The sequence below is a fragment of the Cibotium barometz genome, chromosome 56, assembly GCF_041138505.1.
Source record: "Cibotium barometz isolate CiBa-2024 chromosome 56, ASM4113850v1, whole genome shotgun sequence".
In the NCBI taxonomy this organism is placed as follows: domain Eukaryota; kingdom Viridiplantae; phylum Streptophyta; class Polypodiopsida; order Cyatheales; family Cibotiaceae; genus Cibotium; species Cibotium barometz.
The window spans coordinates 16,945,961-16,958,205 of record NC_141101.1 but is presented as its reverse complement, the minus strand read 5'-3'; the positions used below and the strand labels follow the sequence as shown (position 1 = coordinate 16,958,205).

The following is a 12,245-nucleotide window of genomic DNA, read 5'->3' as shown; positions in this document are numbered from 1 at the left end:
AACGGCTCACGACCTCTCTCTACAGTTGTGTTTTCTCTCCCCTGCTGTTGTCGCCTGCATCGCTGCCGTGCGTGCTGTTTCGCTATTGTCCTGCCAGCGCCGTTGCCCTGTGCCGACCGTACCAGCACCGCCACCCGACTGTACCAACGCCGCTCTGTGCCGACTATACCAGCACCGCCACTCCCCTGTGTCGCCCAGTCTACACCTTCTGCCCGACCTGTACTACGGGACTGTACCTGGCGAGAACTGACAGCATTTAGATCTCCACCCACCTACACACTACAAAATTTGGGGCATCTGAAATTTTTCAAAAATTTCAGCCCACATAGGTTTACAGATTTACAAGTTTGTGGGATCTGGCAGTTTTTGACCTGAAATTGCACATTTTGTCATTTGAAATTTGGGGCTTTTCACCATTGAGCTTGCAATTGCGACATTGGCATTGATTTCAGCAGATTTGGTGCATAATTGCACTAGAAATTTGGGGATTTTGAAAAAATTGGCACTATTTGCAGGTCTATTATAGACATTTGCAGGCATTTTGGGTGTTACAGGCACATTTACTTGGCATTGAGGCATTTCCCCCAATTTTTTGGGCATTACAACATTTGGTACAGGTGACAATTGCTTTAGCAGATTTACAGACGCAAATCCGGTTCAAATTTGGTCTACTTGGCTGCCTAAAAATTGGGGCTTTTCTACATTGAGCCCATTTTTGCGACATTTGATCCATTTACCATTGATTTTACCTGGATTTGAGCACTTGCAGCTCTTACAGGTGTCAGCTGATCGTGTTTTTCACGGCACATGTATACATTTGTGGTTTGTTGCAGTATATGTATGCCATTGTGGACACTTTGACAGTTTTGCATTATCGCGCAGTACACTTGCAGATTTGGGACATGTATATGTATTTCTTGCGGTGAGGGAGTTCCCTTTCAGTCCATTGATTATCCTACTATTTATCTCCCGCATTCTTTCGGTTTTGTTGGGCATTGCCTACTCGTGGTGACTTGTGACAGATTTGATGTGTTGTCATGGCCCACAGTAATAATGACCTCTTTGGCATATGCTATCTCAAGAGGACAAGCTCAATGGGGATAACTACCCTATGTGGGCTTATATGATGCGTCATGTATTGGTTGCCAAGAATGTATGGCTATATGTGGATGGCACTGAGAAGCGTCCTCTAGCACCTGCTCCAGCGGAAGGTAAAGTGATTCCCGCTCACCCTCCTGCAGGTCCACCTCCTCGTTCTCCTCCTACCCACCAGCAGCGTACTTGGGATGCTAGGGATGCTCAGGCCCATGCGTTGATTGCTCTCTCGTGCTGCATGCATATCATTCCGCACATTCATTCCTGCACCACTGCAAAGGGTGCTTGGGATACCTTGGCGGCGTTGTATTCAGGTCGCAATGAGGTTCGTGTAGCTTACCTTCGGGGCAAGCTTGAGACTAACCGCATGCTTGAAGGTGACTCTATCGATCACTACCTTACGCATGTGAAAGACCTACGAGAGCAGCTCATTAACATTGATGAGGTCTTGACAGATGGCTATCTTGTTCAGATAGTTTTGCGTAATTTGCCCGACTCTTATCAGACATTTGGCACCACTCTATGGTTGTTGGCTGGCAATGCACCTAATGCGGTCACTTTTGACAACCTTGTGACTCTCTTGCTCAGTGAAGAGCAATCCCGTTTCAATAGGAACAACATGATGTCTGCTGAGTCAACAATGGCTGCTCCCTTTCGTGGGAATCGATCTGGGCCTAAACCTAGCCCATCAGATCCTCCCAAGACAGAGGACAAGCCTGAAAAGAAAAAGCGTTGTAATTATTGCAGGAAAACAGGGCACACCATAGAGGAATGCAGGAAGCGTATTGAGAGTGAAAAAAAAGAAGAAGCTGGCATCTTCTTCCACAGGTGCAGATCAAGCCAACTTGGCTAGACATGTATCAGCCTTGACCATTACATCTTCATCACCTGTAGAGATGTCTTCTGATGTCGTTGCTTTTGATGACTATGCTCTATAGTCAGTACTTCTTGGTATGCATTGTTTGGCAGATGCATTCCAGGGGGGGATTTTACTTGCCCACATGCAGTTGGTGATGCCTCATGGTCACTTATGCTTGTTGACCCTTATGCTTGTCTATGCTAGACACTTTCTCTTATGTGATGTCTAATGGAGATGCCTTTTATGCTGCTTTTCCTTGCGGCAGGATTCTTTCTACAGTGTTGCCATTGTCATTTTCTCACATGTGATGTTTACTGGCAGTGCCTTTTACACACTTGGCCAGTGTTGGCTTGCCCTCATGGTTTTGACATGTCACATGTATATTATTCATTGTAGGATTATGCACTTGCCATACATGCCACTGATCATGGCATCGCTAAGAGTTTACCCATCCTCTCATAGCATTGGCTGATGCCCGCCCGTGCCCCCACTTTTTCTCCCGATTTTCAGCTTTTCCCATTGCTGAATTTTTTCTTTCATTAGCCCTACCATTGCTGATTTTTCCTCATTGGATCCTCCATCGATGAGTTTCTATCTTGTAGCTTACATTGCATGTCTCACAGGCATGACTTCTGGATCCTGTTGCCTTTACACATGCGTATATCTGCTACCTCTTCTTATGCTTATCACACTGGTGCTGTTACAGAGCTATGCTTTGCTCTCTTGTTGTCATTGATGTGGATTACATGCAGTTCACCTTGGCATTTGGATGTTTGCCTTCAAGGGGGTATTTTGCGATGCCTCTTGATTTGATGACATTGGGGATTCTTCTTTTCCCCGTCATATAGCGCTTGCTTTTCCCATTGGCACTGCAGTTCATCTTTGCCATCGTGATCTCTCTTGATCATTCTTACTGTGGAGCATAGTGCAGGGCAGCATTCACAGCTTTATCACCCTGCTACCCGTTCACAACGTTCACTTGAGCGGGGTTTGTTGGTCATGTCCACTCCCGGCTAGTTCAGGTGTGAACCCAACTTACTCACGGGCATTTTTTCCCTGTGATTGGACAGGTTTTTTCCCCGTGTGAACACACTTTTGTGTTGGGCACTTAGCCCTAGGCTTTTTATTAGTACTCACTTGTACTTTATTTTATTATTCATTGAGTACATCTTTTCCAGCACTCACGTTTCTCTGTGCTTGAGGTTGTGTGTGTGTGTGCCGCGTGCGCGCGCACACACGCAAGCTGCCCTCCTACCCAATAGAATCCACCCAAATACATGCTTTTTATAAGAACCAAGGCCTTATCTTTTGACCCTTAATAAGAGGTGGTTCACACCTACTATATTCACACTGCCAATGCCACTCTTCCACATCCCACTTGAGGCAGATTAAGGGATGGCTCTCCTAGAGCCAAAGTCGCCAAGTCAGATCATCAGCTACCTTCACAAGGGAAGGGTTAGTATGCCACCGACAGTCGTGGAAACCCACGATCCTCACCTACTGGGGGTGTGAGGAGTAGTCCTCCTTTGTGAGGTCTGCTACTCGAAGTAATCGTCCTTCGTCCCCCACCACAAAGGCAAGGCGGGGTGAATCCTCCTCGATGCTAACGATCACTAGGAAACATCATGTTGTGAGAAGGAGGCTACCCAAACAAAATTGGGAGGCGGATCCATGGAAGTGCACTACTCTAGGGGAATGGAAGAGTCGAGGTCGAGGTCGAGGCTGAGGCACGTATCTCCTCTTAGGCAAGCAAACCTCTCCTGAGCAACCAAAGAGGAAAGGGTAGGAAAACAGAGCCAAAAATCAATAGTGCTGGCAAGAGGGCCAAAAATGATGTGATGCAATGTGAGGTGGAGCCAGGCGGAAGTTGTAAGGGTGTGTTCCATATAAGAGGTTGTGAAAGGAGCTCCTCATCGCACTCAGGAGGGGTCTAGAAGAGGGATGGTCAAAGGGCTTCCCAAGCTAGAAAGAGGCTAGCGCTCAACAAACGAGGTGCTAAGCTTCCACTGTGCAAGTAGGAGCCATCAAGAATATCCACAAGATGCCCGGAACCACACGCTTATGCTCACCTCAACAAAAAGTAAGTTATCTTCACGTCAAGGATTGTCTACATTATACTCAATCGACATCATAAAAATGCAAATACACCACAAGGTGGAGGCCCTTCAATGGGTTTTGAAACCCAAACACGTGTGGTGTATGTCTCTCTCCTCTCTTCTCTCTATCTTTACATCATTGACAATTGTATTTTGTAAAATTTACTCAGTCGAGTATGATTAAGGCTTATATGACATAGAACTCAAGAGTCATCACCATTGGCAAAGCATAGTAGTTGAGGGTTTTGTTGGGAGTTGGCCTCTCTCCCTCAAGCAACAAGTCTCAAGGGCCAAGGTCTCAAGTTTCAAGCTCTCGCACAAGCAAGCTCTAGCCTCTCAAGATTCACTCTCCCTCACACACACACTCTCTCAAGCTTCACACACACAAACACACACAGACTGTGCACACACACCCCCACCCACCCTCACACTCAAGTTCTCCCTCAACTTTCATGGAGGCGGTGCACGGCCATGGGCATGCAAGCTTTGCCCGTGTAGGCGAGTGGGTGGCGCCGACAAAGTCATTTTTAAGTGCCGTTCCTACCCTCGTCCCCATTCACACATACGGCCGTCCCCCGCCCCATTCCCGTCCTCGTCCCTTGTGACTATGAGAAGGCTTTATACGGTCTGGAGCAGGCTCCACGAGCTTGGTACCAACATATTGATGAGTTCTTTCAGAAGCTTGGCCTGCGCCGTTCTCATGCAGATTCGAACCTTTATATCCTCCTTGAGAGGAGGTTGACTGTTATCATTGTGGTCTATGTTGATGACCTTATCTTTACAGGTTCTTATTCTGTGCGGATCCGTTCAGTCATGGATGCTTTGGAGACAGAGTTTGAGATGACGGATCTTGGCCTTCTGTCTTATTTTCTTGGCTTTGAGATTTGGCAGATCCCGAAGGGCATTTTCTTCTCTCAGCAGAAGTACACACGGGACATTCTTGACGGATTTCAAATGATTGGATGCAAACCAGTATCTTCTCCTATGGATACTAGTGAGAAGCTTTCTCTACTTGATGCTTCTCCAGGGATTGATCAGGGACAGTATCGGGTTCTCGTCGGTTGTTTGGTTTGGTTGACCTGCTCCCAATTGGCTGGTGTTTCGCAGTTAGTTTATTGAGTTCTTTCTCATCCAAACCCTGTCAGCAGCATTGGCGGTGTGCTCTCAGAGTTCTTCGGTACTTGCGTGGCACTCTAGACTTTGGCATCTTCTATGGCCAAGGATGCACTCTTGTCGGATGGTCTGATTCAGATTGGGCTGGCTAGAGATCTAGATACTCGACGTTCGATCACTAGTTGTGTTTTTTTCACTTGGGTCGGGAGCCATTTAATGGGGCAGTAAAAAGCAGCCTATTGTGGCGCTTTCCTCTACAAAGGCGAAGTATCAAACGGTTTGTTATGCTGCATGTGAGGCGATCTGGTTGCGGAGATTATCGGAGGAGCTTGGCTGTCCTCCTACCGGATCTACTCTTCTTTGGTGTGACAATCAAAGTTGCATCGCCATCGCCATCGCCATCGCCAAAAACCCTATGTTTCATGCTCGTACGAAACACATTGAGATACAGTATCACTATGTTCGTGAACGGGTTCTTGCTGGAGATTTGCATTTGGAGCTTCAGCGGAGAATGCTACAGATTTGTTCACCAAGTCAATTTCTCAGGCTTCCTTGGCTCCTCATCTTCGGCTTCTCGGAGTTTGTTCAGCATCTGGTACTGAGAGGGGATGTTAGCACATTCATCCCCAGTTTCTTCCCATGTTTGGTGTCCTTTTGGTCCCTTTTGCATGGCCCTTGATTGTGGGCTAGCCCTTATTTACATATTTTTCTGGGATTTTCCCAGCCTGGATGCATTTTCCCAATCGGCCAGCTTTTATCATGCCCAGTCGGCTAGCTCTTCCCACCTATAAATAGGTGGGCTGGCCTCTCACTTTTGTATCTTGCCTAGTCTATCTTTTGCTCCCTCACTTATGAGACTACTTCTGTCTCTTGCTTGGGACTATAACACTTCAGTATATTCGGCATAGTTGCTCCATATCTCTCTCTCTCTTGCACTCTACTCAGCACACTCTAGTTGTCAAATCTCCATAGGATCTCCTCGTAGAACGCTCCTGGTTCGAGACTCCAAACCTGCAAACAAACAAAAAAACAAGAAGGGGGTGCAGGCCTGACTCACCTCCCAACCACGACAGCCGTGGGCAAGCCCACAATCTTGGTTGTCCCCACCGAGCCACAAGCTGAGCTAACTAGGTTGACGTACCGACCAATCTCTATCTCGCGACGTCCCATACTGCCACGAAGCTACCCTCGCGGGACTCGAGACAGCTGCCGGCCTCGGCTGCGTAAAGCAGGTGCACGTCTGCACTAGATCCAAGCTCCAGACCATAGAGCTCTCACAAATCACGCGAGACTCTATATAACTAATGACTCACCTTGGCCACCCTTTTATAGGCTCTTGGCCGGTCATTGAGCATCCACACTTGGGCGCCCACCCGTCCATACTTGGGTGCCCGCCCGTTAGTCTATCCCTAACTCAGCTCGCCAATCAACCTGCCTAGCTCCAAGCTTCTCCAAACCTCGAAGCTAGTCTTGTGTGCGTGTAGCACACGACGGTAGATACACACTGTGCACATGACACTAGTGCTTATTTGCTTCTGCTCTGTGCACTCTTTCTGGCAAGTCTTCACGTTCATGAATGGGTTTCATCTTTGATTCTTGGGTCGACATCTTGAAGAGGGCAAGTGAGAAAAAAAATCTTGGCTAGAAGCAAGGAAAAGTGCTATAAAGCTTGAGGAGATGTGTGGCAAGAGGCCCACTTTAGGTGTATTTTATAGGCCTCCCCCAAAAGCATGTGTGTTTATGTGTTGCTTTTGTGGGTTTTTTTTTTTTTATGCTAGAGGGCTTTTATAAAAGCCACACATAAGGCTTATAAAAAGCATTCTTTAAAAAAAACACATAGGCTTATATGCCGGCCTTGGCTGCATGAAGCCGGTGCACATCTGCACTAGATCCAGGCTCCTGACGATAGAGCTCTCACAAAGACTCGCGAGACTCTACGAACAATCGACCAACCTTGGCCACCCTTTTATAGGCTCTTGGCTAGTCACCGGGCATCCACACTTGGACGCCCGCCCGTCCATACTTGGGTGCTCGCTCGTCAGTCTATCCCTAGTCCAGCTTGCCAATCAGCCTACCTAGTTCCAAGCTTCCCCATCTTGTGTGCGTGTAGCACATGGTAGATACACTCTGTGCACATGACATTCACGAATCACAGTCGGCCAACCGTACATAGCAACAGGAGTCAGGACAGATGCGCACAAAAACAAAAGGAGTTCCTCGAAACGTGTGCCACAAAACGAGAAGTTGGTACAACGATAGGACGGATTTTTTGGGGAAACAACATGTTTAATACAACGAAACGTTTCCAAAACGTTTCGGTCTGTTTCGTTCGGTCTGAAGCGCATTTTCATGCTACTATGGTCATATATGACCCCCGAGCCGATGCTTGGTGCATGGGCAATGACTTCAAGATAGATGCTTGGTGCATGGGCCGTGGAGGTAGCAAGGACTCTTTATGACCCAAAGACAAAAGTGCACAGCCTGCCGACCCCAACATCACCAAGCAACATTGCACACACTCTTTTGCAAAGAAATGGGCTTGAAAGTCGACCTTGGCAAAACCAAGGTATTGATTATTGACAAAAGCCATGGGGACTACAAAAAGAATACCTTTACCCACAGTTGGCATAGTGAAAGCTTCAACTGACTTAAGAGTGCTGCTTTCAGGCCCAAAATTATCCATGGAACCCTCGGCAGCATCCCACTTGGATGGAAGATATGTGTCATTAGCATAACTCAAAAATAAGGCTTTCAGACTTCAGTCACGCTTTCTGCAAGTGCATTCCAGACCAGCAGCAATGCAAGGGCAGCATTTTGAACACAGAGAGGCTCAGCCAGACTACCACTAGACCAACCACCACAACAAGGCACCCTATTGCAACATCCAGATGGCTAGCTGCCTCTGCAACCCATACGTGATTCACACTACACATCAAAGACCTACATTGAAGATCCACTATCAGACACTCCCACCAGCACACAGGACTTTTTTGATCTCGTTACGTCTTCTGAGGAGATTTCCAAGCAACTAGCTGTGATGGATGAAACGTTCCTTCATCTCACAAGAGACTCTAGAGATTCTACTATTTCATTTTTCATTTCCATTTTGATTGTTTTGGTAGGATTTGGGAGATGCATTATGCATCACTATGGCAGTTCTAGGATAACACCTCTCTCTCTCTCTCTCTCTCTCACACACACATTTTTTCCCAGGATTTTTTTTTTTTTTTGCTTTCAAAATAATGGAAAGGGTTTACCAGCAATTTCAGAAGTCAGAGCATCGACCGCCTTTCTCCCAGTCACCGAAGCGAGTGGGTTCGGGGCCCTTGGCCTCTCCTGTGTGTGGGTTCTTGTTCTCTTGCTCTTCTTCAAGATCATGCGAGACCCTCTCAACGCTACCGCTATGGCTCTCTGACGGAGAAGGCTCCTCCGATGCAGATCTCTTCTCGCCGTGATAAGGCTCCGTGGTCGTCCCGTGTAGAAAAAAGTGTGTTGCCTGCAACACAGGGCGTAGCAAGGGGCGGAAAGCTGAGACGGATTTGCCTGTGTTGTGGGCACGAAATGACAGCCCAAGCCTCGCAGCCATGGCGTTCCAGGGCATTCTCATTTCTTTGTCGATCAAATTTCAAAGACAAGTCTTTCACACTAGGCGTAATTGGAATGTATAACTTTGCCTAAAATAAGTGATGGTAATTTTTTTCATGCGGTCTTATAAATAATTGATGGTAATTTTTCAAAATAATTGACTAAACATTTTTTATTCGCTCAACTATTCAGGAAAAATGATTCACTCAACTTTTAAAAAGAGGACAACCAAAATAAGACCATAGATATTTTTTATTTTTAATGACAAAAATTCCTATGCATTCACATTTGGTTGAAACATATTAGAAATGTCATTTATTGATCTTTCATCATGTGATTACAATACCAATATTTCTTTTTTGGCATAAAGGAATATATTCTAGCTTGTGGATGTTTTCCTCATTGTTGTCCACTATCATCACCTTCAACATCAATAGGAATGTCTTTCTCTTTTTCCATTTCTTTACCGATCTATGTGTTTGCTCTTCTTCCATAATTTCTATTGTTTGCTTATTTGTCTTATATAAATTCTCTACTATTTCACGTTCATTAAAGGCATACCTCAAATCGTCAACTTCATTCTCATTTCTTTTCCATCTATTCATGAACCAATCTAATCTTGGATGTGAAGCATCGAAATTCTGTTTATTAATAAAAATGTCAAAGATATCTTTCATTGTTGTGTTTGATGGTTGGATATACCATTGTCCTCCATAAAGACTCAACTTTTTGAAGCTCCATTCCTCTTCCTTGATATGGGGTTATCCAATTAGAAGATGGGTAATACTTTCCTGTCTTGATCATTTTATGTGAATAGTGGTGCAGAAATTGTTCCCTAAAGGATGCTTTAAATAGAACTTCCAAAACACCAATGCTCTATCAAAAATGTTTGTTGGAGTAAGACAAACTTTGTTCTTACACCATATTGCATGTAAATTTCTATTCCCATTGAAATATCTTCAACAGTAATATTATGTGACACATTTAATGCGGCTTATCAAGATCTTTCATACAATAGCCTATTATACCATGAAATGTGTGCATGTTCTTCTGCCCTAATGCTCTACACATTACAATGCCACTAATGGGATTATTCTTATCCCATCCAAGATACTTTTTGATGAGTTTATTAACTCTGCAATTATTGACTTTGCATGAATTCTAATGACCATTTGATAGTGTAAATGGAAAATTGTGCCTCCTCTTTCTAACGAGCAACTACCAACAAGGCATTCTTTAGTGATAAAATTATGAAGATTATTTAGTAATGCTTCATCAATGTCACTACCACCTAATGATATTGTCACATTTAGCTCAAGCACTTTCAAGTTGACATTGGATTGATCTAACATTGCATCTCCATTACAGACCTTCTTAGGTCTACCATGATTTTTCTTAGGTTTTATGCTTGAAACATCATGGCTTTCATTAGTTGAATTTATAAATTTTCCAGTCGTTGTTTCTCTTGCTCTTTTTTTCATTTTTGGCATTTCACTACATAAGAAAAGAAAAGAATAAGTTAATAATTCAAAATACAGTCAAATTATTGCTAATACGATTGTGGAAAGAAACATTAACAGTTGATTGGCCAAGTTTAAGAACATTATATTTATTTGCAAATTAAACCACGGTCTATAAAAATAGATTTCCAAAAGACATATATATTACCAAATTAATGAAATTGGTCTAATGCTAAATATCTTTGGTAAACTGTATCCGACTACCAAAGCACAACGAGCCTGAAATGTAAGTTCAAAAAAAAAATCTAAGTACGGTTAATGTTTCCACATCTTTTATAAAAATAAATTAAAATCTCTTCTCAAAATGAACACCAAATCAACCCTACTATAGCCACCAACAACAGCCAATTAAATTTTATCATATAGCAACAAGGATGTCTATCTCTGCTTTCAGTCCAATGATCCGCTTGTAGTCGGCGGGGGCCATGGTCCACGTCCCCTTACATGCAGCAATGTAATTTGTGCCTCGACACCACTTGATTGAAGTTGCAACTGCCCTCGAGGATGCCCATTGCCCAGATGCCTCTTAAGTCTTAGTGCTTAGTGCTCACTGTTCAGTGAGTGCTATCTGTGGCCTCAGCCTATCACCTATTAATCTATGATCTATCCCTGTCCATGAGAGATGAAAGAGGCGGTGACATTGGCCAGGTGGATTTTCGGTTGACGTGGATGCAATGCTATAGCACATTCAAACCAACCGGCCAGCTAATAGGGGCATACAACGTTCCAGAAGAAATCATTTCTCTGTCCCCACAGGGTTTTCATTGTGTGTCTTGGGGTTTTCATTGTATTTTTTTCCATACAAATTTTACTTGGGTTTTTTTAAAAATAACAATGGAGGCAGATTCTACAAGGCTTCGATTGCTTAGGAGCTATGATTTTTTTTCCATAAGTAAAGCCAAACATTAATATTTAGAAGCAATAAATTAATAGACGATGTTGCCACCTTAATCATCGTTGTCTAATTGTGCAAATTCCAATGCTGCAAAACAAGCACAACCTTTGCACCGTTTCGCTGGCTCATGTGCTTGTTGGAAAATTGTAATATACGCATTGCCCCTCAACCGCATCATCATATATGCATTGCCCTTAACAACGAACTTTCACACAACATGACCACCGCCTACACACGAGAAGCGAAACTACATTTTCCACCACCTCTGCAAAACACCCAACTGCAATGAGCGCTTCTACAAATCATGCAGTTACAAATTGCAACATTTAATATTTTTTTCAAAGTAAAAGCTCTTACCAACAAAGTTACAAACCTTACTGACACTAAGAAATGTTATCTAAGTTCCCCTTAGTTAATTAATTGAATATCTTTTTTCACTCGTTGTATGCCCCTATTATCTATAATAAAATCCTATATGCTTTGTGTTAAATCTAACATATAGAAATAAATCAAAGAGTATATTCAACCACAAGCAACACCCATTGTGCACCTCCCCGACTATCATTGCCTATGAACCACCAACCACACTACTTAGTTAGAGGGACTTCACACACAAGCAGCAGAATGCACCACTCAGTTACAAAATAGCCTTTGTGCCTGCTAATAAACATGCACTGCTTTTGTTTATGGGAATGAAAAAGCTAGGGGCATGCTTTGTTATTAATATACCAGGGCCACAATTTAAGATATGAGTAAGAAATAATAAATCTTATTGATAAGAAATAATAAATCTTATTGATATTATAGAATCACTTATTGCTTTTGTTTATGGGAATGAAAAAGCTAGGGGCATGCTTTGTTATTAATACTATCAATGGGAAGGCTACAATTGAAGATATGAGTTTAAAAATCATATTAAATCACTCTATGCTTTGGTATAGGGAATGAAGCTACAAAATGGCTAAAGGATTACAATAGATAATGCAAAGGGAATAAGCGTAGAATCACTCAGCATGTAGTCCCCAATCTATTTCTTCTCTTTATTAGTATCTTAGGTTAGCATAGAAGGTGAAAGTATTAGT

General features: G+C 43.6%; 1 long non-coding RNA gene across 1 annotated transcript in view; it reads right to left on the bottom strand.

The window, feature by feature from the left end:
- LOC147606962 (uncharacterized) overlaps positions 1 to 8,808 on the bottom strand; it is a 51,942-nt gene extending 43,134 nt beyond the window's left edge. The window contains exon 1 of the long non-coding RNA XR_015264893.1: positions 8,421 to 8,808. This is a non-coding gene — a long non-coding RNA (uncharacterized LOC147606962). The remainder of the gene's footprint in view (positions 1 to 8,420) is intronic.
- Positions 8,809 to 12,245: the final 3,437 nt, after the last annotated feature.